The 25,294-nt window shown below is 42.8% G+C and overlaps 1 protein-coding gene across 2 annotated transcripts in view; it reads right to left on the reverse strand.

Annotated features, from left to right (window-relative positions):
• Positions 1-23,485, reverse strand: part of LOC115193715 (C-terminal-binding protein 2) — a 96,332-nt gene extending 72,847 nt beyond the window's left edge. The window contains exon 1 of one of the 2 annotated variants that reach the window (XM_029752654.1): positions 23,168-23,485. The gene's annotated coding sequence lies outside the window, so the exon portion shown is untranslated. Of the gene's footprint in view, positions 1-4,193; positions 5,971-23,167 lie in introns of those variants that run through there. The other variant, XM_029752655.1, reaches the window with a different exon arrangement.
• Between the last annotated feature and the right edge of the window lie 1,809 nt (positions 23,486-25,294).

A 25,294-nucleotide genomic window follows, 5' to 3' on the forward strand; every position in this document is an offset into this window, starting at 1 on the left:
AGGAAATAATTCTGCTCTGTTCTTTGTCTCAGTGTCATCTAAAATCAAATCAAATTGTATTGGTCACATACACATATTTAGCAGATGTTATTGCGGGTGTATTAAGACGAGAAATGTTGGAGTCTGGAGTATGTATAAATATATACAGTACCAGTCAAAACTTTGGACACACCTACTCATTGAAGGGTTTTTCTTTATTTCTTACTATTTTCTACATTGTAGAATAATAGTGAAGATGTCAAAACTATGAAATAACACATATGGAATCATGTAGTAACCAAAAAAGTGTTAAACAAATCAAAATATATTTTAGATTTTAGATTCTTCAAAGTAGCCACCCTTTGCCATGATAATCGCTTTGCACACTCTTGGCATTCTCTCAACCAGTTTCATGAGGAATGCTTTTCCAACAGTCTTGAAAAAGTTCCCACATATACTCAGCACTTTTTGGCTGCTTGTGGTCCAACTCATCCCAAACCATATCAACTGGGTTGATGTCGGGTGATTGTGATTGTCATCTGACGCAGCAGTCCATCACTCTCTTTCTTGGTCAAATAGCCCTTACACAGCCTGGATGTGTGTTTTGTTGAAAAACAAATTATAGTCCACTAAGTGCAAACCAGATGGGATGGCGTATTGCTGCAGAATGCTGTGGTAGCCATGCTGGTTAAGTGTGCCTTGAATTCTAAATAAATCACTGACAGTGTCATCAGCAAAACACACCCACACCATCACACCTCCTCCTCCATGCTTCACGGTGGGAACAACACATGCTGAGATCATCCGTTCACCTACTCTGCGTCTCACAAAGACTGATTCACGCAGTCTCCTCTGAACAGTTGATGTTACCTCTGCAGCAGTGGTGACTCTGGGTCTTCCTTTCCTGTGGCGGTCCTCATGAGAGCCAGTTTCATCATAGCGCTTGATGGTTTTTGCAACAGTACTTGAAGAAACTTTCAAAGCTATTGTGATTTTCCGTATTGACTGACCTTCATGTCTTAAAGTAATGATGGACTGTTGTTTCTCTTTGCTTATTTGAGCTGTTCTTTCCATAATATGGACTTGGTCTTTAACCAAATAGGGCTATCTTCTGTATACCACCCCTACCTTGTCACAACACAACTGATTGGCTCAAACGCGTTAAGAAGGAAAGAAGTTCCAAAAAATTGACTTTTAACAAGGCACACCTGTTAATTGAAATGCATTTCAGGTGACTACCTCATGAAGCTGGTTGAGAGAATGCCAAGAGTGTGCAAAGCTGAACAAAATATGAACGCAACATGCAACAATTTCAACGATTTTACTGAGCTACAGCTCATATAAGGAAATTAGTCAATTGAAATCAATTAATTGGCCCTAATCTATGGATTTCACATGACTGGGCAGGGGTGCAGCCGTGAGTGGGCCTGAGAGGGCATAGGCCTACTCACTTGGGAGCCAGGCCCAGCCAATCAGAATATGATTTTCCCCACAAAAGGGCTTTATTACAGAAATAAAAACTCAGTTTCATCAGCTGTCCGGGTGGCTGGTCTCAGAAGATCCCACAGGTGAAGAAGCCGGAGGTGGAGGTCCTGGGCTGGCGTGGTTACACGTGGTCTGCGGTTGTGAGGCCGGTTGGACGTACTGCCAAATTCTCTAAAATAACATTGGAGGCGGCTTATGGTAGAGAAATTAACATTAAATTCTCTGGAAACAGCTCTGGTGGACATTCCTGCAGTCAGCATGCCAATTGTGCACAACATTTTAGAGAAATAAGCTTTTTGTGTGTATGGAACATTTCTGGGATCTTTTATTTCAGCTCATGAAACATGAAACCAACACTTTACGTATGTTGCGTTTATATTTTTGTTCAGAGAGGCCAAAGGTACGGTCCTAGAGAGATGATAAATAGTGTCAGTGATGGTCATGAGCCTTCCCTGGGGTCACAGAGGAGGTGATGGCCAGGGATGTAGTGGAGCATTAACATATAAAATACATGGGTGAAAGGTCATGAAACTATCTCTTTGATGGACACAATGTTAGACGCACTCCACCGAAAAGGCCGAAATGTCAACTCCGTTGAGAAGGTTGAAGGGTCATCATCAACAACGTTTGAGTGGAGAACTAACCAGGAGAGGGTCAGAGGAAACAGTCACTCAGAAGCCCTTATTGAATACACTGGTGAGCTGTAACTCTAAGTGGACTTATGGAACTAAACAATTACAGGGGCTTGTTCTGACAGAAATACACAGAGGTACAGGCTGGGAAAATAGTGTCGACCCCCCCCCCCCCCACACACACACACACACACACAAATACAAATAAGTGTCCAAGCACACATACAAACACACACAGTCATACAGAAGTTTCCAAGCAAACACATGCACAAAAACGCACATAGCCTCTGGGATTGTCCAAGTCCACTGCCAAGTGCTCAGCAACAATTTCCTGAGTGGGCTCACAGGAAGAGCTCTTTTAAAAGAGCTGAGAACCTGATTCAGGGAGAACACAGGTCTCTGGCCCAAAGAAAACACACACACACACACACACACACACACACATATTCATGACCACACCACTTTGGCTGTTTCTGCACTTTCAGCACTCCCCTTCCCTCTTTTAACTAACACCCTACTAACTACCTCTCACAGTACCCTCAATACAGTCAGCCAAGCACAACACAGTAGGGATAGAATAACAAGAATCAGCTGGGAAATAAGACAATACACACACACATCAGTGTCTGTTGGAGTTTCTACAATCTTAGAAAAAAGGTGCTATCTAGAACCTAAAAGGCTTCTTCAGCTGTTCCCATAGGAGAACCCTTTGAAGAACCCTATTTGGTTCCCGGTAGAACCCATTGGGTTCCATTTGAACCCTTTCCACAGAAGGTTCTACCTGGAACCCAAAAGGATTCTACCTGGAACCCAAAAGGATTCTACCTGGAGCCAAAAAGGATTCTACCTGGAACCCAAAAGGGTCCTCCTATGCCGAAGAACTCTTTTGCAACCTTTTTTTCTGAGAGTGTCGAGGTGCAGTGGTTTGTTTTGGCACCTTCACCGTTAAACATTTGACCGTGTCAGATCTCACACGTTGTGCTGGTCTGGCACAGGGGGCAGTTGTTTTAACCAGGGAGGTACTGAGCATGTGGATGTGTGGTCATGTAAAATCAACTACATATAACGCACACACACAGGGGATGTTGACATATAAGCTTAAAATGGATACCATGATATAAGGCTACAAAATGGATGGGGAGGTCATACGCACACAGTGTGTAGTATCACAGATGCGTCTTTGTGACCACTATAAGAAATTGAGCTGGCTTTTGATGACAGTGACACCACTTTAAAAGATCCACTAGTGATAAATCATGAGTAGGTAGGTCACCACAATTAATGGAGCAAAATGTATTCACTTTTATTCCCAAATTCTTCCCAGATGATGTGTTTAACAGGGAGATGCCAAATCTGGGAGAAACATTTCAATCTCTGAAGAGTGATATCAAGTTTTCTTCAAACTACTACACACTAAAATCTCTCTTATTTTCTTACCCACACTCCCTCTTGCTCTTTCTTTTTATGAGAAACGTAAGATGAAAGCCAGCTGCCCAATGTCAGGGGAGACCAGGCACAGAAAGAAGTCTTTGTGAATATCAAAAAATTAGGTAGAGAGAGAAAAGAAATAGTGAAAGCTAAACTACCCAGGAGGCCTAGTCCGTGTGGGCGATATTACAGGCTCAACGTGACACCAGACTTCGAGAGAGAGAATGAGAGGGAGGGAGAGAGAGAGAGAGAGAGAGAAGAAGAGGGGGGAGGGGTAGAAGGAGGGGAGGGTAGAATCTCGTGGGACTAGTTCTCTGTAGGAAACGTCTAGAATGTCGGTGGGTTTTGACTAAAAGTCAGTGAACACATCAGGAGGGATGAAGGATGAAATAAAACTACAAATTATCATCCTGAACTACCAGGTGTACACATGTAACATCCCCTTCAGATAGAGCTGTACTACTGAGAGAGACAGCAAGAAACCAATGACAAATGTGTTATACCTGTATATTCATCCAGCAACACCGTGACTGCTAAGTAAATGATGAAAAAAAATGCATATTTGTTTGGCGACAAACTGATAAGAATGGCGCTGATGAAATGGTAGTTGCTATGAGACAGAGAAGGCAGGGGAGTAGAGAAGGTGGTGTGGGGGGGATTCTGGCCTACCATTGTTCATTGTCCAGAGTGCTGCTTTCTCCTCCTGTAATCAGAGACAGAAAACAGAGCTTCCCAGGAGATATCTGTCCGGTAGAAGAACTTCGTAGCGGAGCTCATGGAAACAACTGCTGTGTTTGCCAAGTGTGCCCACTCATAAATATGTGTATAATGTATGAACATAACTGAAGTGAGGATCCAGCAACACCAGCAACGAAACAAAGTTAGACCCATTTCTGCCCTTTCAGAAGTATCCTTACTATATGCTACAGCATTAACAGTTGAGAGAACAGTTTACACTTGATATATCAGCCTAGTTACTAGTGAGTGATATTCCTGAAAGTGCAGGATGGCAGAAAAATAAAAAATAAAATAGAAAAGAGAGAATAGAAAAAGGAGTAAGGAGGTTTCTATCTGGTCTCATTAAATGGAGGTAGTTCAGGCTCCGAGGGCCACGTAAAGCTGTCATTCAGACCAGTGATTTAAACCTCTCTACTGCCTCCAATCCCAACCACTATATGCTTCCAATTACTGCTCTCCTTCTCCGTTGCTCCCTTCATCATCCTCAATCTCCCTCATTCTTCTTGTCCTGTCAGCATCTGGCCACATCACTCCTTTTATTTCCGCTTTGCTCCCCTGCATCCCTTTTGCATTTTTCCCTCTCTCCCCTTTTCTTTCTTTCTTTCTTTCTTTCTTTCTTTCTTTCTTTCTTTCTTTCTTTCTTTCTTTCTTTCTTTCTTTCTTGTTGACAAAGTGCTCTGTCCATCTCTCGTCCTCCCTGTCTCCTCCTCTCGCGATTCTAAATGTAATGGGACTGCAGCACACAAACTGCTGACTCGGGCTAATGCGCAATTTTCTAATAATGCCTGTTCGTTTAAGTCACACAGGAAATGCATAATGGTGGCATTATTTTGTGCAGCCTGTTAGGTCACTAAATCACTGACGCCTGTTTTTCCTCAGTGCAGCTTTTACGACTAATAAACTAAAATAAAGTGTTCCATGAACACTCTCCTGAGAAAAAATGACATTTCCACATGCCTTTTTAGCCAACGCAGAGTGAGTATGTTAACTAGATGTATTCACAGTTGGTGCTATTCAGAAACCAGATGGATGCGGCATAGCATTACACCTTGAACTGCTAGTAAAAGTCCTGCACACAGATCTCAACCATACTGTAATCATGGCTGTGTAACTAACATGCAATGTATGTACTAAGATTGAGGTGGAGCTGATTGAAAAGTACACACACATACAAACACACACACACACACCAAGCTAGATGACAGGTGAGAAGCTGTGCTGTCGATCATGACTTTATTACAGTTATAAAACCTTCCTGGGTTATTTTCTTCTAGAGCATTTTCCTCACTTAGAACCAATTTCTTCTACCTGCACAGTGCACACTGTCCTGCTCATAGGAGCATCATGAGGTTCAGTCTACAGCCCAGCACATGAATGGTGGCTAACAGTGCCTGGTTAAACCCTGAGCAGAGGAGATATTCAAGCCCACATCTCTTAAAAGTCACCAGGGGATAGGAGGACAAGGGAAATTCTTTGAAGCTTTAGTATAAAGGCAGTCGACTTGACCCAAGGGGTCGTCCTCTTAGGCTAAATGAAAGGGCAGAGGAGAGAACTGTGCACCACCAACCTAGATGAATACCAACCAACCAGCCATAGCCATGACGAATCTCCACACTCTGACTTCCTGTTTCCTTTGTGTGAAATGATTCTGTCAGGTTCAGCTGGGCTGTGAGAATGGCAGCTGATGCACAGACACAAACATGCAGCCAGACAGACGTGCTGGGCTGGGGATAAGGTTGGTATAGCTCCAGGGAGGGAGGGGTGGGGGAGTCTGAGAAAAACAGCCCAGCAGAGAGGTGCTAAGGCTGGGGAGGAGAGGAGGGTGGTGCTGGTGCTGATGGAGGAAAATCAGTGTACCATGAGGCTGAATCATTTGTATCCACTTACAGTTTGCCCAGCGCTGTTTTGTTGCAGCCTGAAAAGAGCTTGATTCAGTGTCTAAAGGCTTTGTTTCAGCTGCACCTGTAGTTGAGTGCTCCTATTTATCTATTTTCCTGGCATAATCGGCCAGTCGGCAGAGTACACGCCCTCTCTCCAATAGTGTGTATTTGCGCGCCGGTGCGTTCCTGTGTGTGTGTGTTCATGCATATGTGTGTAGCAGAAAGGAGGTGTGTATTGTGGTGGAGAGTGTCAGGGCACAGTGCCCTCTCAGTGTGAGCGGATTAATGAACCGCCGTGTAGCAGGCAGGTTAATTACACTGGAATGCTTCCCTGACCAGCGACAGAGGCTGAACACAACAGATACCACAGAGAATGCCACATTGAATGCCTGGGAAAGACAAGGTGACCTTTAACCACAGACAGACTGAGATAAACAGCAACAGAGATAAAGTTGGAGTGAAACAGAGAAAGAGCAGACGAGGACACAGGCTTGGAAAGGTGTGAAGTGAGTGAGAAATAGAATGTCTGACAAAGTTGTCAAAGGTGAAAGACAAAGAGAGGATAAGAAAAATGTCTGATGAATGGAGATGAGTGGTATTTCTGTAGTCTCCATTTCAAACAAAATCTGCTGAATTGTTTATCTTCCTTTGTCCTTATCAAATGATCCAGGAAAGTGGCTCTGGTTCATACGTCATGATATTACTCCTAAAATAACAACGCTATAGAAATACTTTCCCCAGTCTGAAAGTGTGTTTGGCTAGGATTAACGACCTAGCTAAAGACACTAACAACCTTGTGCTTCTAAGCTAATGACTAACAATTTGATTGACATTATAGGTCATGTTACAATTAGGACTGGGCGATATATCGAATTCATTTGATTCATTTGAATGTATGTTAAAGCGCAATGTTCCGAATGCCTGTATTGCAAGAATCCATTTTTTGGGGGTTTGATGTTGTTTTTATGAGCGTTGTCTTTTTGGTTTCATCTCCTTCTCTCCTTCTGTGCTGTGTGCACTGTGCACCTTCCCACTCGCACAGACACCAAGCTACTCCCCCTGCCACTGACAACAACAAAGACGAAATATCACTTCTTCCTCTCTGACAACAAGCAGTTTCAACTAGGCTTGGGCGATATCCAAATTGTCATACCTTCATATCGACCTTGTGCCATACTGGGATATTCGATATATTGGGCTCCCGAGTGGCGCAGCGGTCTAAGTCACTGCATCTCAGTGCAAGAGGCGTCACTATAGTACCTGGTTTGAATCTAGGCTGTATCACATCCGGCTATGGGAGGTCCCACAGGGCGGTGCACAATTGGCCGAGTGACGCCGGAGTAGGCAGTCATTGTAAATAAGAACTGACTTGCCTAGTTAAATAAAGGTTCAATAAAACAAATATTGACACTAAACACAAGGGGTGCTGTTTTCAAACCGCACAACTCTGTAATCAGAAGGTTAGCAATGCTAACAAGTAAATGTAGAATCCCATAGAGAATGCTAACTAAATGCTAACGGGTGCCGTTTCAGACCTAAACCGTTTCAGACCTAAACTATAGAAGTAACTGAAAAATGCTACTCACAGTTAATTTTTTGGGTTTTTTTTACCTTTATTTAACCAGGAAAAGCCCATTGAGACATTGAGACCCAGAGTCTCTATTTCAAGGGAGACCTGGCCAAGAAGGCAGCAACTATCAATACATTACAGAATTAAAAAAAGCATTTACACTCCTCTGTAACAGAGTCTCCCATCAAAATGTTACATTTATTCAGTGGCACTAACACATCTACAGTAGATGAAGCATGGATTGTAGACTATTCCATGCCTCTGGTGCACAAGACGAGAAGGCAGTCTTGCCTAATACTGTAAATGTCCTGGGGAATTTAAGCAGCAAACACCTAGCAGATTGGGTATGGTAACTGCTGGTTACCACCTGCTGGTTACCATCTGTTGCTGACAAGTGTATAAAATCAAGCACACAGCCATGCAATCTCCATAGACAAACATTGGCAGTAGAATGGCCTTACTAAAGAGCTCAGCGACTTTCAACGTGGCACCGTCATAGGATGCCACCTTTCCAACAAGTCAGTTTGTCAAATGTATGCCCTGCTAGAGCTGCCCCGGTCAACTGTAAGTTGCTGTTATTGTGAAGTGGAAACGTTTAGGAAATACAACGGCTCAACCACGAAGTGGTAGGCCACACAAGCTCACAGCACTGGACCGGCGAGTGCCGAAGCACATAAAAATAGTCTGTCCGAGCTTCCCGAGTGGTGCAGCGGTCCAAGGCACTGCGTTGCAGTGGTAGAGACGCCAGTACAGACCCGGGTTCGATCCCAGGCTTTGTCGCAGCCAGCCGCAACCGTGAAGTCCATGAGGCGGCGCACAACTGGCCCAGCGTCGTCCGGGTCAGGGGAGGGTTTGACCGGCCGGGATGTCCTTGTACCATCACGCTCTAGCGACTCGTGGCGGCCCGGGCGCAGGCACACTGATTTCGGTCGCAGTTGTACGGTGTTTCCTCTGACACATTGGTGCGGCTGGCTTCCGGGTTAAGCGAGCAGTGCGTCAAGAAGCAGTGCGGCTTGGCAGGGTCGTGTTTCAGAGGACGCATGGCTCTCGACCTTCAGCTGTCCTGAGTCCGTACAGGAGTTGCAGCAATGGGACAAGACTGTAACTACCAATTGGATATCACAAAATTGGGGTAAAAAAAAAATATATTTTTTAATTGTCTCTCCTTGGCTGCAATACTCACTACCGAGTTCCAAACTGCCTGTGGAAGCAACGTCAGCACAATAACTGTTGGTCGGGAGCTTCATTAAATGGGTTTCCATGGCCGAGCAGCTGCACACAAGCATAAGATCCCCATGCTCAACGCCAAGCGTCGGCTGGAGTGGTGTAAAGCTGGCCACCATTGGACACTGGAGCAGTGGAAACACGTACTCTGGAGTGATGAATCACGCTTCACCATCTGGCAATCCGACGGACTAATCTGGGTTTGGCGGATGCCAGGAGAACGCTAACTGCCCCACAGCAGAGTGCCAACAGTAAAGTTTGGTGGAGGAGGAATAATGCCCTGGGGCTGTATTTCATGGTTCTGGCTTGGCCCCTTAGCTCCAGTGGAGGAAAATCTTAAAGCTACAGAATACAATGACATTCTAGACGATTCTGTGCTTCCAACTTTGAGGCAACAGTTTGGGGAAGGCCCTTTCCTGTTCAGTATGACAATGCCCCCATGCACAAAGTGAGGTCCATACAGAAATGGTTTTCCGAGATCGGTGTGGAAGAACTTGACTGGCCTGCACAGAGCCCTAACCTCAACCCCATCGAACACCACAGAATGCCGACTGCGAGCCAGACCTAATCACCCAACATCAGTGCCCGACCTCACTAATGCTAACGTGGCTGAATTGAAGCACGTCCCCGCAGCAATGTTCCAACATCTAGTGGAAAGCCTTCCCAGAAGAGTGGAGGCTGTTATAGCAGCAAAGGGGGGGACCAACTTCATATTAATGCCCATGATTTTGGATTGATATGTCCGACGAGCAGGTGTCCACATACTTTTGGTCATGTAGTGTAGCTTACTACCTACTAAATTAGCAAACCAAACGCACAACCGCAGAGCATTTAACACATTTTAGACAGTTAACTTAATAGTTATAAGGCGTCTAGCTGGCAAACATTTAGTTGTGAATTCCATACTGTAATTAGATCCCATGGCGCATGCTGCACAACAGTGAGTGACTAACAAGGCTCCGTCCGGTCTCTCGTCGTTGTATGCTGGTTAAACCCCACGTGACACGTGACTGGGGACGACAGTAATGTGACACGTTAAATGAAGAATGTAATGTTCTTCATCTCCTAACGTATTGCACAAGTTAACTGCAGGTACTCACTTCAAATGGAGCTACAAACATTCAAACGTAGAAAAAAAAATATATAAAACAATTGTTTTAACGGTATTGAAAAACCATCCGTGGCTTTTCCCAAATACGGTATATATACGGTATACCGCCCAAGCCTAGTTTCAACTTGCTATTTGTATTTGACGTTTGATCCAATAGAATTGGTCGATTCCCTTTCTAACGATACCCTTTTTATGTCTCAACTCCAAAAGTCTAGAACAGAGCAGACCCGACTAAAACGAGAGTATCAATGAACATGATTGTGGAAAGGTTATGCTCAGTTTCTGTGTTACCATGTGCCGCAACAGCATTTTAGCCACATACTGTTATGTGCTAGCTGTTAGTATGTGTTTTATAAATGTGCAATGAGCAGAAAAATATGCATTTATATAGGGCATTGGCAACTCGTTCTCATCTTCATATCCATGTGGGCCACTTGATTTCTACATCTAACAAAGTGAACAGGCCATGTTGTTCAAACAGTTGGAGACAGGCAGGAGGGTGTATTCATAACAGTTCAACTGTTCTACCTGGTTAGCAAGCTGATGCAGGTTGGCTAGACTTTACATATAAAGATTAGCTGGCTACTCACTAGCAAGTGGGCTTGTGCTTGAGAGATTGTTTATGAATCAAATCAAATTTATTTATATAGCCCTTCGTATATCAGCTGAAATCTCAAAGTGCTGTACAGAAACCCAGCCTAAAACCCCAAACAGCAAGCAATGCATGTGAAAGAGGCACGGTGGCTAGGAAAAACTCCCTAGGAAAAACTCCCTAGAAAGGCCAAAAACCTAGGAAGAAACCTAGAGAGGAACCAGGCTATGAGGGGTGGCCAGTCCTCTTCTGGCTGTGCCGGGTGGATATTATAACAGAACATGGTCAAGATGTTAAAATGTTCATAAATGACCAGCATGGTCAAATAATAAATCATTGTAGTTGTCGAGGGTGCAACAAGCACGTCCGGTGAACAGGTCAGGGTCAGGTCAGGTTATGAGACCCGTGTTAATGTTCTATAATGCCTGTTACCAGAAGTTGGCCATTATTACTGTATGTGCATGGATCTGGTTAAATTTGAAACAAAAAGGGCATTTTCATAGACAGACTTGAAAGCCAGATCAATAATTATTGTAAAAAACAACAGTTTAAACAATTTTGATTAAATAATTTAATTATTAGTGGGTCTTATGGTTGTGGAAGGCTTCAATTTAGCCTAGGTATACTTTTACAAGCTCTGTATTCATTAGATTATTCCTGACTGTTTGAAATGCGGTGTATTGACCTTTAATTGCGCAACAAAGCAGTATATCGTAAAATGCCCATAAGTTTGAAAGAAATTGAGATAGGATTTTTAGGCCATATTGCCCAGCCCTATTTGGGAGTGTGGGCATACCTTAAAATACAGTATGCTTTGCCAGCAGATTCCTGCACACAGCCACAGAGCATGGCAATCACGGATACTAATGGACTCCTCTGTCTAACATCATCCTATAGTTAATGGAGTTTACTTTAGCTCTATTGAGCTACACAGTACTGTACTGTAGGGCTATATTTTGTAATTGTGGAGACTGGAGAGTTAACTTCAGTAGAACCTACAGTCGTTGCCAAAAGTTTGGAGAATGACACAAATATTAATTTCCACAAAGTTTGCTGCTTCAGTGTCTTTAGATATTTTTGTCAGATGTTACTATGGAATACTGAAGTATAATTACAAGCATTTCATAAGTGTCAAAGGCTTTTATTGACAATTACATGAAGTTAATGCAAAGAGTCAATATTTGCAGTGTTGACCCTTCTTTTTCAAGACCTCTGCAATCCGCCCTGGCATGCTGTCAATTAACTTCTGGGCCACATCCTGACTGATGGCAGCCCATTCTTGCATAATCAATGCTTGGAGTTTGTCAGAATTTCTGGGTTTTTGTTTGTCCACCCGCCTCGAGGATTGACCACAAGTTCTCAATGGGATTAAGGTCTGGGGAGTTTCCTGGCCATGGACCCAACATATCGATGTTTTGTTCCCCGAGCCACTTAGTTATCACTTTTGCCTTATGGCAAGGTATTCCATCATGGTGGAGAAGGCATTGTCCGTCACCAAACTGTTCCTGGATGGTTGGGAGAAGTTGTTCTCGGAGGATGTGTTGGTACCATTCTTTATTCATGGCTGTGTTCTTAGGCAAAATTGTGAGTGAGCCCACTCCCTTGGCTGAGAAGCAACCCCGCACATGAATGGTCTCAGGATGCTTTACTGTTGGCATGACTGATGGTAGCGCTCAACTTGTCTTCTCCGGACAAGCTTTTTTCCAGATGCCCCAAACAATCGGAAAGGGGATTCATCAGAGAAAATGACTTTACCCCAGTCCTCAGCAGTCCAATCCCTGTACCTTTTGCAGAATATCAGTCTTTCCCTGATGTTTTTCCTGGAGAGAAGTGGCTTCTTTGCTGCCCTTCTTGACACCAGGCCATCCTCCAAAAGTCTTTGCCTCACTGTGCGTGCAGAGGCACTCACACCGGCCTGCTGCCATTCCTGAGCAAGCTCTGTACTGGTGGTGCCCCGATCCCGCAGCTGAATCAACTTTAGGAGATGTTCCTGGCGCCTGCTGGACTTTCTTGGGCGCCCTGAAGCCTTCTTCACAACAACTGAACCGCTCTCCTTGAAGTTCTTGATGATCCGATAAATGGTTGATTTAGGTGTATTCTTACTGGGAGCAATATCCTTGCCTGTGAAGCCCTTTTTGTGCAAAGCAATGATGACAGCACGTGTTTCTTTGCAGGTAACCATGGTTGACAGAGGAAGAACAATGATTCCAAGCACCACCCTCCATTTGAAGCTTCCAGTCTGTTATTCAAACTCAATCAGCATGACAGAGTGATCTCCAGCCTTGTCCTCATCAACACTCACACCTGTGTTAACGAGAGAATCACTGACATGATGTCAGCTGGTCCTTTTGTGGCAGGGCTGAAATGTAGTGGAAATGTTTTTTGGGGATTCAGTTCATTTGCATGGCAAAGAGGCACTTTGCAATTAATTGCAATTCATCTGATCACTATTCATAACATTCTGGAGTATATGAAAATTTCCATCATACAAACTGAGGCAGCAGACTTTGTGAAAATTAATATGTGTGTCATTCTCAAAACTTTTGGCCACGACTGTACACTACCATTCAAAGGTTTGGGGTCACTTAGAAATGTCCTTGTTTTCCATGAAAACATACATGAAATGAGTTGCAAAATGAATAGGAAATATAATGAAGATGTTGGCAAGGTTATAAATAATGATTTTTTATTTAAACAATTGTGTCCTTCAAACTTTGCTTTCGTCAAAGAATCCTCCATTTGCAGCAATTACAGCCTTGCAGACCTTTGACATTCTAGTTGTCAATTTTTTGAGGTAATCTGAAGAGATTTCACCCCATGCTTCCTGAAGCACCTCCCACAAGTTGGATTGGCTTGACGTGCTCTTCTTACGTACCATACGGTCAAGCTGCTCCCACAAAAGCTGAATAGAGTTGAGATCTGGTGGCTGTGCTGGCCACTCCATTATAGACAGAATATCAGCTGACTGCTTCTTCCCTAAATAGTTATTGCATAGTTTGGCGCTGTGCTTTGGGTCATTGTCCTGTTGTAGGAGGAAATTGGCTCAAATTAAGCACCGTCCACAGGGTATGACATGGCGTTGCAAAATTGAGTGATAGCCTTCTTTCTACAAGATCCCTTTTATCCTGTACAAATCTCCCACTTTACCACCACCAAAGCACCCTCAGACCATCACATTGCCTCCACCATGCTTGACAGATGGCGTCAAGCACTCCTCCAGCATCTTTTCATTTTTTCTGCATCTCACGAATGTTCTTCGTGATCCGAACACCTCAAACTTAGATTAGTCTGTCCACTGTCCTCAACACTTTTTTCCAATCTTCCTCTGTCCAGTGTCTGTGTTCTTTTGCCCATCTTAATCTTTTCTTTTTATTAGCCAGTCTGAGATATGGCTTTTTCTTTGCAACTCTGCCTAGAAGGCCAGCATCCCAGAGTCGTCTCTTCACTGTTGACGTTGAGACTGGTGTTTTCCGGGTACTATTTAATGAAGCTGCCAGTTGAGGACTTGTGAGGCATCTGTTTCTCAAACTAGACACTCTAATATACTTGTCCTCTTGCTCAGTTGTGCACCGGGGCCTCCCACTCCTCTTTCTATTCTGGTTAGAGGCAGTTTGCGCTGTTCTTTGAAGGGAGTAGTACACAGTGTTGTACGAGATCTTCAGTTTCTTGGCAATTTCTCATATGGAATTGCCTTCATTTCTCAGAACAAGAATAGACTGACGAGTTTCAGAAGAAAGTTCTTTGTTTCTGGCCATTTTGAGCCTGTAATCGAACCCACAAATGCTGATGCTCCAGATACTCAACTAGTCTAAAGAAGGCCAGTTTTATTGTTTCTTTAATTAGCACAACAGTTTTCAGCTGTGCTAACATAATTGCAAAAGGGTTTTCTAATGATCAAATAGCCTTTTAAAATGATAAACATGGATTAGCCAACACAACGTGACATTGGAACACAGGAGTGATGGTTGCTGATAATGGGCCTCTGTACGCCTATGTAGATATTCCATTTTTAAAAATCAGCCATTTCCAGCTACAATAGTCATTTACAACATTAACAATGTCTACACTGTATTTCTGATCAATTTCATGTGATTTTAATGGTCAAAAAATGTGCTTTTCTTTAAAAAACAAGGACATTTCTAAGTGACCCCAAACTTTTGAATGGTAGTGTATATTGTCATAGAAATTACAGCAAAATCTGTTTTCATAAAATGTGGACAATTCGTCCCACTTCATAAAAAATAACTTGTAGGAAAAAATGACAGCATTCCAGCAACCATCTTATCTTACTTTTGGCACTGTAAAAAAAATAACAACTCTTAAAATATATTTTGGTATACTGATCCCTAATATTTCAAATAGAAAGTCTTAGATATGCCAAGATGGCTGAGTAGGAGGTACTAGAGGAGGATGAGTCTGTGGGGCCTTGGATCCTTGCTATGCTAGCTCAGAAAAATATAGAGTAATTCCCTACACTTTTGTTCCGGATCATAAATCAAACATCTCCATATGAGGGAAATCAAACATCGCCATATGAACAAGCAGACAAGTTAAAAGTCAACCATCCCACTGCGCTCTCCAAAGCTAAGTATCAAAGGATTACCCTGTAGGCATGCCAAATACTCCTCCTATCCATATTCATGCTGGAAACGGGGCAATAAGATCCATCCATACTGTTACATACACCACTCTGGCAGCACTTCTGTCACTTTGTTGACAAGGAGATAATCTACGCTTTCAGAGGGGAGATTTTTTTTTTGCTAGTGGCAGTTTCCCAGTCTTTCATTCTTCTCTACAAAAAGTAATACATATATAACTAGTGCTCTGTAAAGATGTTTGGCAGACAGACAGTCTATGCAGTGTGCACTGATGCTTGCTCTCTGTCAGCGATACACTGATGTTCACATAGTAGGAAATAAGAGTATTTGACCCAATAGCGGTTAGTAGTCGATGGCCTCTGGACTTTTGCCAGATTGCCTCGATGGACTCATGCCAAGATTGAGTGTATACAAAGTAGTCGAGGCAGTTAAGACTGAATAAATACAGTCATTAGTCCCTGAGGTTAAGATAACAGTATCTGGGTATCAATGTCAGCATCTGTATTACTGTCAGCATCTGGTTTTGTGTAGGATTTCTCAGTTGCATCTTTCAGGGTATTTTTCTGGTAAACGGTTCATGATATAAGTAATGGGGAGTTTCTCAATGAAGTATTGCACAACCAGGTCAAAGTCCACAAATTCTGGGCTCTGGTTTCCCTAGGCGTTACCCCATCTAGGCCATTAAACAGCCAGAGACTGGTGTTTCACTAGAGGGCTGCCCTCCAAAAACTTCAGGGGCCTCCTCGTTGTCTGGTTGTGCCACACAGCAACAGCAGACTAGTAAAACAAGCTGTAAAACTTTACCTACGACATAACTGTTAAGTTAATATACTATGGGGGTGCCAGCAGACCTGATGTCCATGATTTCTAAGAGCACTCCAACATATTGAAATCTAAACTATAAGATAAAAAACACTGTATTTTTCCTTCAAAATAAATCATTTTGTCAGAATGCACATTCACAAAAATGTATTTGCATTGAAATATGCAGGAGCTGTTCTCATTTCACAATACAATTTATATCATGCTGCTAAGAGATCTGGAGTTGTCGAAGACAGCTTTTTCTTCAAAGACCTTTTCAAATGACAGGTCCTTCGGACAACTACTCCAAGAACGAAAAGAAGGATTATCATGCATATTCATATGCATTTCAGAGAGATAGTTCAACTGCTCTGGTTTTACAATTGGCAGCACAGAGAAGAGTGAAGTGTCAGGTCAACCAAAACAGGATATTTGCAGTGAGCATTTTGCTTATCTGACAAGATGGATTGTTATTCATTTACAATAGTTCATGTACTAAATTACACAATTGTAGATACTAAAAACATAATGAAAGGTTGTATATAAAGAATGCATGTAATCCCTTTGCACTAGCCTTGGCATGACTGATCAGCTATGTTGATACAATGATGTTACCACTTACAGACAGCATTCCTTTCCCTGAAACAGTGGACCAAAACATCTTTCCAAACTTTGTGGGAGAGAAATGCCAAACATTTGAATTCCCACAATTAGTGTTGTATCCACGCATGACTTACAAACACCAACAGTCCCTCCTTTCTTTTCTCACAGTGAGTACTCAAGTTCTCTTGAAGTGAAGTGAAGCAAAATTGGTGAACAGAGCCATCGCTTTGGCCTCGGCCTCCCAGACACCATAGCCCTTTATCTCGTAGTTGACTAGCTAGTCCCGACAACAGCAGGAAACATCCTGACACTACTCCAAGTCAGAGGAACTGAATGAGGCACAGCTAAAGCACAGAGGAGCCCATCCTCTTAGCTCCAACTAACCCCAGAGACGCTGAGACGGTACAGGAAGGAAAAAGAGAAAACAATTCCTGGTGAATTTACAGTGTTTGTGTGTCATTGGCTGGTTTTCTTCAACAAAGTTGAAGGCTGTGACAGCACAGATGGAGAGAAGCGCACCTCTAGGTATCTCTCTCTCCCTCTCTTGACCAATTTATTTCGCACATCTCTAGCGCAACACAGAACAGCTATACCATACCGTCCAACACGGCACAGCAAAATCCAGTAAAGAGAAGCACAGCCCTCTGTACATGTCATTGACCAGACGGTCTTTTACAGACTATTTTATAGTCTCAAATGTTACAGTCTATTTTACAGTCTCAAATCAAATGTTATTGGTTGCGCACACCTAATTTTTCAAATGTTAGCGCGGGTGTAGCGAAATGCTTATGTTCCTAGCTTCAACAGGGCTGTGTGGCAGGCAGCAGTGGTTTCATAACCATGCTAACGGGGAGCCTCTCCCTGCCCCTGCCTGCATAGAGCATGTCAGTCAGGAACCCCACTGGGTGCAGATGGCGCTTCGTCTGTGTGCTCATTCATACTGTACACCCAAAAAACAGTTCCATGTTGTTGGAGGCCTGTGCTGCTATTGATTCATAATCCTCCATGGTATGTGAAAGTCTACCAAAGGTCTTGAGAGAACTAACTTTGCCAAGTGAGGGAGCGAGAGAGAGAGAGAGAAAGAAAGAGAGAGAATGCAAGAAAAGAGGAAAAACTTGACACATCTGGTTGTGTGACTGAATTTGTGTGTGTGTGTGTGTGTGTGTGTGTGTGTGTGTGTGTGTGTGTGTGTGTGTGTGTGTGTGTGTGTGTGTGTGTGTGTGTGTGTGTGTGTGTGTGTGTGTGTGCGTGCGTGCGTTCGTGCGAGAGAGAGAGACACACACACAGATACATACAGAGACAGAGAGCAGAGAGAGTTGTGGAGCAAAAAGAAAAGTTTGCTGCATGACCTGAAATTCTATTGACCAGAATAACAATGTCTCCCTCACTCCAAGTCTCTGTGCACTCACACACCGTCTGAACATAATCATTTCATCTCCTTCTATTATAACACTCCCCTTAGCGAGCCCTGTCACCCAGCCCTGGCCAAGCCGCCATGCTGTTGAGAGCAATTCATTACTTGTTTAGATGAAAATGACCTGTCATTAAGGAGAGGAGTGGAAATCTACAGAGCAGTGTTTTTCACTAGAAGGGAGGCCATTACTGGGCCCAGTGGCATGACATGGGCCCAGTAATACAATGAGAAGGCTGTAAAAGCCTCCCACTGCTGTACGAGCTCTTTATCTCTCAGTGAGGGTGAATCTCAAATATATTTTCCTTGATCCTCACACCCTCTCTCAGGGCTTGACATTAACTGTTTTAGCCACTTGTCCTTCAGACTGATTTCTTACTTGTCTGAAAGTTGAAGTCACATGTCCCAACAACAACAAAAAAGTATTTTGGTTATTTGGTTCGCAATGGCAAGGAAGATGTTTATTTTTCTGGCCTTGCATGCATGCAACATTTCTGTCTTATGACGCTTTGCTCGACTCTGAGGTTTGTTCAAATTTCTCATTTGATTTTTCTATCTCTCTCATTATTACCTTAGGCCTCCCATGTTTTGGGGTTATTCAAAAACAACATAAAACTTTCTGAGATAGCCTAGAACTCTGATGAAATAGCGCGGAAGGAGAAATAAAGCATACATTAAACTGAAAGAGTGGCTTAATAGGCCAAGTCATACTCATATCAAATGGGAGAAAAATAGAACATATCGGCTTCTACAACAATAAGACACTGGAGTGTCCGCTATAAAAATAGACTTCGGCTATTGACCCAGATCATCCGACATTAGAGAGAGAGAAAAACAACAACATTTTCTGACCGGATATTTTGCGCTGCTTTGGTGAGACTATCTCTGTCTACATTGTTTTCTTGCTCTGTGTAACTATAACATATTTATTGAAAGAGGCTATAGCAAATAGGAATATAGGAAATGTATTCATTTACTCAGAATGTCAACCACGCACTGCCCAGCTCTGTGCTGCGGCAGCCTGATCCAATTCTGATTGGAGTAATTGTTTGATATCGTGATTTTTTTTTACTTGTCCGTTCGGACAACTGAAATATGTATTCTGGTTGTCCGACTATTTGTTTTACTTGCCCCAGATAAGCCTTACTGTCGAGCCCTGATCTCTCCTCCATGCCAGAAACAAGACTAACCCCCAAACACACACACACAGCACCAGAGCTCCACTCACCTTGGCAAATAGGTCTTATCAACAGGCATGCAGAACCAGGAATCTGCAGGGTAAAGTCTATGACCTTCAGCAATTATCCCTCTGTACACAAACAGAATTCTACACATGAGCACACACACACACACACTAAAGTGGCTTATTTTCATTCCGCAATGGCCATAGTGGGGAAGTAATTATTTCTGTAGAGAGTATCGTCACTTTGTGATCCCTGCAGGTTTTGCAGAAATCAGTTGCTAATAAAGTTCATCTGTAACAATTGTAGAAGCAGGGTCACCATGACAACACCCTGTCAAACATCAATGTAGTTCATTATCGCTCCAGGAATTAGCCTGCTATACCTTTCAACCTATAGTCCATATCTTATAACAAACAGGGCCACACCACAGTCACATCTCCTGAACAATAAGGTGCAGATGTTTTAAATCTAACTGTAAATCAATCTTTATTTGAGAGAAACAGCCCCTGTATCCCTCAAATGTGAAAAGCTGTGAGTGACATCAGGCTATAAATGTCCTCCCTAGGCAGATGGTATATTGTAATTTCACACCAATTACCTCCTCTCCATAATGCATTGCACAATCGCAGGGTAGTGAAACGGTCTCAGAAGACTTCCTACGGTAACTCGCTAAAGAGGTTTGTGCTTTTGCCTTTGAGAAACCCTTAGTGTATTCCACTAGAGCAATTCCAGGAGTGCCCAAATTAATGCGTTAAATAGAGTATTGGGATGTGAGGATATGATTAATAATTGTAATTGCTTTGCCACTCAATTGTGTGACTTCAATTGCCTGTCTACATAGCATTCTTTTCAAACAGGGCTAGATGTTACATGTGCTTAATGGACAGCAATCTGACAACACAGTCAATCACCTGTAAATTTTTTTTAAAATGATTGAAGTGTGTTTCATGCATTAACACCTCTGTTATGAAGCTTACATAACACTGTCATACCAGTTACAATACATGTCAAACAATCACTCTTGACATCTGCCTACAACATGTGCTGTGAACAAGGTGCCCTCTATTCAGACACCAAGTGTTCTTCAAGGAGATCAGTACGTTCAGAACCAACATGTCCAGACATGTTTTGTGTGTCACACCTATTTTTAGGTGTGTTTTAGGTTGATCCACTGGGCATGTCTCTTGCTACATGTGATTGTTAATATGCATCTACATGCAACTGTATAATCACCATTTAGTCAAAATACAGTTATCCAATAAAAACAGCCTTCATTTTACATGAACAAGTAGCACAGTGGCACTCAGAGGTTTCTACCAATAAATCCCTATCCACCATTGACAAGTCATGTGCTACACCTTCTCTAGTTAAGTTTGTGCGATACACATTCACATCCACCTGAGAATCAGTTCCAACACAGCGACTCCCTGGATACCCTTCTTGCACAACTCTGGGATGCACCGGGATGAAATAAATATTAAAGTGCTGGTTTGCATTTTCCTGCCGTCTGGGATAAATCAAACGCCCTGATATGAGCTGCCATGTACATTGTGATTCCGTGTGTGATGCTTCTGCCTGGAGGGGGAAAACACTCTTTTCATATCTGAATACATAAAGGCCAGGGATACGTGAGGGGAAGTTCAACCCCCAACAGGGAGGATGGATAGAGGTAGGGAGGGGTGAAACAGAGGGTATGGGGGGAGGAGAGACTCTATTCTCGGTTAAGCACACAAATAATCCTAGTAGGAATATGTAGGATAGAGAAAGGCAGAAACTTAAATGAACAGGCAAATTTAGCAACCTTGAAATCAAAACATTCCCACTCTAGACCAACCCAGAAAATACTTAAATAGGGCAAGGGAACAGAGGTCTGTTCATCCCAGTGTTTCCCCTTGAGAGGAGAGGGCAGCGGGGGTATTAAGGCGTTACTGACAGGGCCTTTTCACCACAGGCCAGCACCAACAAACTTCATGACAATGCCCACAGGGGAGAGCAGATGTCCGTTGCCAGCAGCACATCTGCATACAGCCACAGTCCCCACCCCTTCGACCCCTTCCACGCCCAGACAAAAGAACCCTCTCCCAAGGACCTTCCTTCCACTTGAGCCTCAAATGGAGAAAAAAAAGGATATATTTTCATACCAATCCCTGCCAGGTCCTTTAACATGATAATGCCAAATTGTGAAGTAGGGGGAATGGAGAGTCAAATAAAGCTCATGTTGGTTTGCACCACAGTAATCACTGTATGAGGAGTCTGAATTCCGCACAGTATTGGTTTTCAGTGATTATGTGGGATACTTTAGTAAAATCAATGGCAAAAGCTGAATCCAGGGGACTTGGAAGAAGTGATTTGGCCCTCTAAAATCACCCCACCTGCTTCCATATGTGAAGTGTGCTGTAGATGCAAGCAATAAAGCAAAGAGTGGGAGGGAGAGACTACACTTGTAAACCTCAAGTTAATAAAAGCAAAGAGTGGGAGGGAGAGACTACACTTGTAAACATCAAGTTAATAAAGTAAAGGGTGGGAGGGAGAGACTACACTTGTAAACCTCAAGTTAATAAAAGCAAAGGGTGGGAGGGAGAGACTACACTTGTAAACCTCAAGTTAATAAAGTAAAGGGTGGGAGGGAGAGACTACACTTGTAAACATCAAGTTAATAAAGCAAAGGGTGGGAGGGAGAGACTACACTTGTAAACCTCAAGTTAATAAAAGTAAAGGGTGGGAGGGAGAGACTACACTTGTAAACCTCAAGTTAATAAAGTAAAGGGTGGGAGGGAGAGACTACACTTGTAAACCTCAAGTTAATAAAAGTAAAGGGTGGGAGGGAGAGACTACACTTGTAAACATCAAGTTAATAAAGTAAAGGGTGGGAGGGAGAGACTACACTTGTAAACATCAAGTTAATAAAGTAAAGGGTGGGAGGGAGAGACTACACTTGTAAACATCAAGTTAATAAAGTAAAGGGTGGGAGGGAGAGACTACACTTGTAAACATCAAGTTAATAAAGTAAAGGGTGGGAGGGAGAGACTACACTTGTAAACCTCAAGTTAATAAAGTAAAGGGTGGGAGGGAGAGACTACACTTGTAAACATCAAGTTAATAAAGTAAAGGGTGGGAGGGAGAGACTACACTTGTAAACCTCAAGTTAATAAAGTAAAGGGTGGGAGGGAGAGACTACACTTGTAAACATCAAGTTAATAAAGTAAAGGGTGGGAGGGAGAGACTACACTTGTAAACATCAAGTTAATAAAGTAAAGGGTGGGAGGGAGAGACTACACTTGTAAACCTCAAGTTAATAAAGTAAAGGGTGGGAGGGAGAGACTACACTTGTAAACCTCAAGTTAATAAAAGTAAAGAGTGGGAGGGAGAGACTACACTTGTAAACCTCAAGTTAATAAAAGTAAAGGGTGGGAGGGAGAGACTACACTTGTAAACCTCAAATGAATAAAGCAAAGCGCTGCATGGTGGCATGGTATTATGACACTGATCTGTTTTCATAATCTACTGAAATGGTTAGAGATAAATAACTTTTTAAATCTAAATTACTCTTTTCTATCCAATGATATAATGTGAAATGTCTCAAATAGACTTCCTCAACGTGTTGAAATTAGCACTTCCAGTTCAAACAGAATTATTCTTCTGTCCTCTTATTCATCTATTTTTCTATTCAATCTTTTTTGAAGAGTTCCAAAGACGGTTGTTTTGTTGGTATGAGAGACGGAAATGATATCGTTCTGCCTTCACCACTGTATTGTTTTTCCTTATCACAAAGATGTCCTCGGAACAGCACACAATTCCCTCCCTCGTCCCTCCCGTTCTTGATGGCGCAGAGACACATGGGCACCGACGAGCGTCTAAGATATCTTTCAAAACTACACCAGTGGAACAACAGAGGTTTTCTTAATCATTAGAAAATTATATTTCTTCCTACCTCGATTAGATGTTTATTGAGAGTTCAAACGGTGGCTTTAGGCGTCCGAAAATATCATCATACGCTATAAAATACCGCTTCCTATGTTGGATATTAATTAGGCTAATGATCCACCTTTAGATGCAACAAAAACTTAATCCTAGAGCAACGGGACCAATCTCAGTCGCATAAATAATGGATTCCTAATCTTGATTGTTGGGAGAAAGTAGCCTTTTCCTTTAAAATAGCCTATGCTTGAGATTGCGACACCGTTTATATGCGGGCACACTCCTTCCTATTCTTTCCCTCCTGCAAGGACTGAGAGAGGTGTGTATCAGTTTTCTTTTCTTTTTTTTCTCGAATTTTGAATGAGGCGGGGCTTTTGCCCATACAAACCAATGGCTCCCCACATGCGCCCGCCTCGCCTCGCCTGCCCGCCCGCCCGCCCGCCCGCCTCGCCACACACACACACACACACGCACACAGATCAGATGGGTCACCTATCATCAGATAAGGATGGATACATTTCTAACAAATTTGAACATATTTTGTCAAATAGCTATAAAGACAATGCTCTAAATCTGTTTGATGATGTCATCCTCATTGGCCCTAAACCATTGTATGTGAGGGGCTAGTATGGACATGTCTGCATCCCAACAAACACTTATTTGGTTATACACTAGAACCCATGGAAGACTCACTACTCCCTCCTTTCTCTCTTTTATGCCACCCCAGCTAACACAGCAATGGTGTTTAATAATCTGCATGGTCTCTCTACTGTGGTGTTTGTATGTGTGTGTGAGAGAGAGAGACAGCTTGCTGCTCCACTCACTGCCGGCAACTTGTAGGGCATCCACTGCAGCTGCAGTCATGTCCATGTCATGTTTTAAACATGCAATCTGTACAGTTTCCTGTCCATTTCTTTGGACTGACACTTTCTGTATTGAAATATAATTCTAGAACATTTGCAATGAAACCAAGCGGTTAAGAGCTTTGGTTTAGTAACCGAACGGTCACTGGTTTGAATCCCCGAGCCGACTAGGTGAAAAACCTGCCGATGTGCACTTGAGCAAGGCACTTAACCCTAATTGCCCATGTAAGTCGCTCTGGATAAATGATTGAAATTTCAAATATGGTACGGATGCTGGAGGGCATGATCAGTGAGGGACTTGGTCCACTTACATTTGTGAAATACAGTGAGCTCAAATTAGTTTCCCTCCTTCACAGCAGCACCAAGACATACCCTGACCAACCCCAGAGGCAGCAAGGAATCAGTCCTGCCAATAATGGAGGGAATTTAAGGGGTTAAAAAGGGAAATAAGAGCAGAGCAAGATCTGTGGACATTTTAACCACTGTGAATTTCAGTAGTGTCCTAACTTCATGACAGAGAGCAGTTGTAGGGCCATTGGTTAATGCACATTACGGTGTTCTAGTACATTATTAGCATAACATTTCCCTTTAACATTTAAGAAAGGTGAAAAGGAAAGATCAAACTGATACAAATGAAAACAATCAATGCTTGAACAGCATTTGTCCCTGACGTCATCATATACTTTACACATCACTCAGTTACAATGTTTCTGCAGAGTGAGAGCGAGAGAGAGTCACAGAGAGAAATAGGAACAACCCCCCACCCCCTTACCACCCTTCCTGCCTTAAAGGTCCAGTGCAGTCAAAAATGTGATTTGCCTTTGTTTTATTTCCACACTATGAGGTTGGAATTATACAATCCTAGCAACATTCTTTCTTGAGAAATAGCTCTTTGCTAAGAAGCTATTTTTGTTCTTTTTGACCATTTTAATTGAAAACAATCATAGTAAGATACTTAATTGTTACCCAGAAATGATTTGATATTGAGATGAAAAAGGCTACCTGGGGCGGCAGGTAGCCAAGTGGTTAGAGCGTTGGGCCAGTAACTGAAAGGTTGCTAGATCAAATCCCAGAGCTGACAAGGTAAAAATCTGTTGTTCTGCCCCTGAACAAGGCAGTTAACCCACTGTTCCTATGCCGTCATTGTAAATAAGAATTGGTTCTTAAAGGATAAATAAAAATGGCTGCACTGGACCTTTAACAGCTGCTGCCTGTCCTGTCTAATTAGTCATGGAGTGTGGTGATGCTGCTAATTGTGTATTTACCCTTTAGGTGTG

This window comes from Salmo trutta, chromosome 5 (genome assembly GCF_901001165.1).
Source record: "Salmo trutta chromosome 5, fSalTru1.1, whole genome shotgun sequence".
Lineage (NCBI taxonomy): Eukaryota > Metazoa > Chordata > Actinopteri > Salmoniformes > Salmonidae > Salmo > Salmo trutta.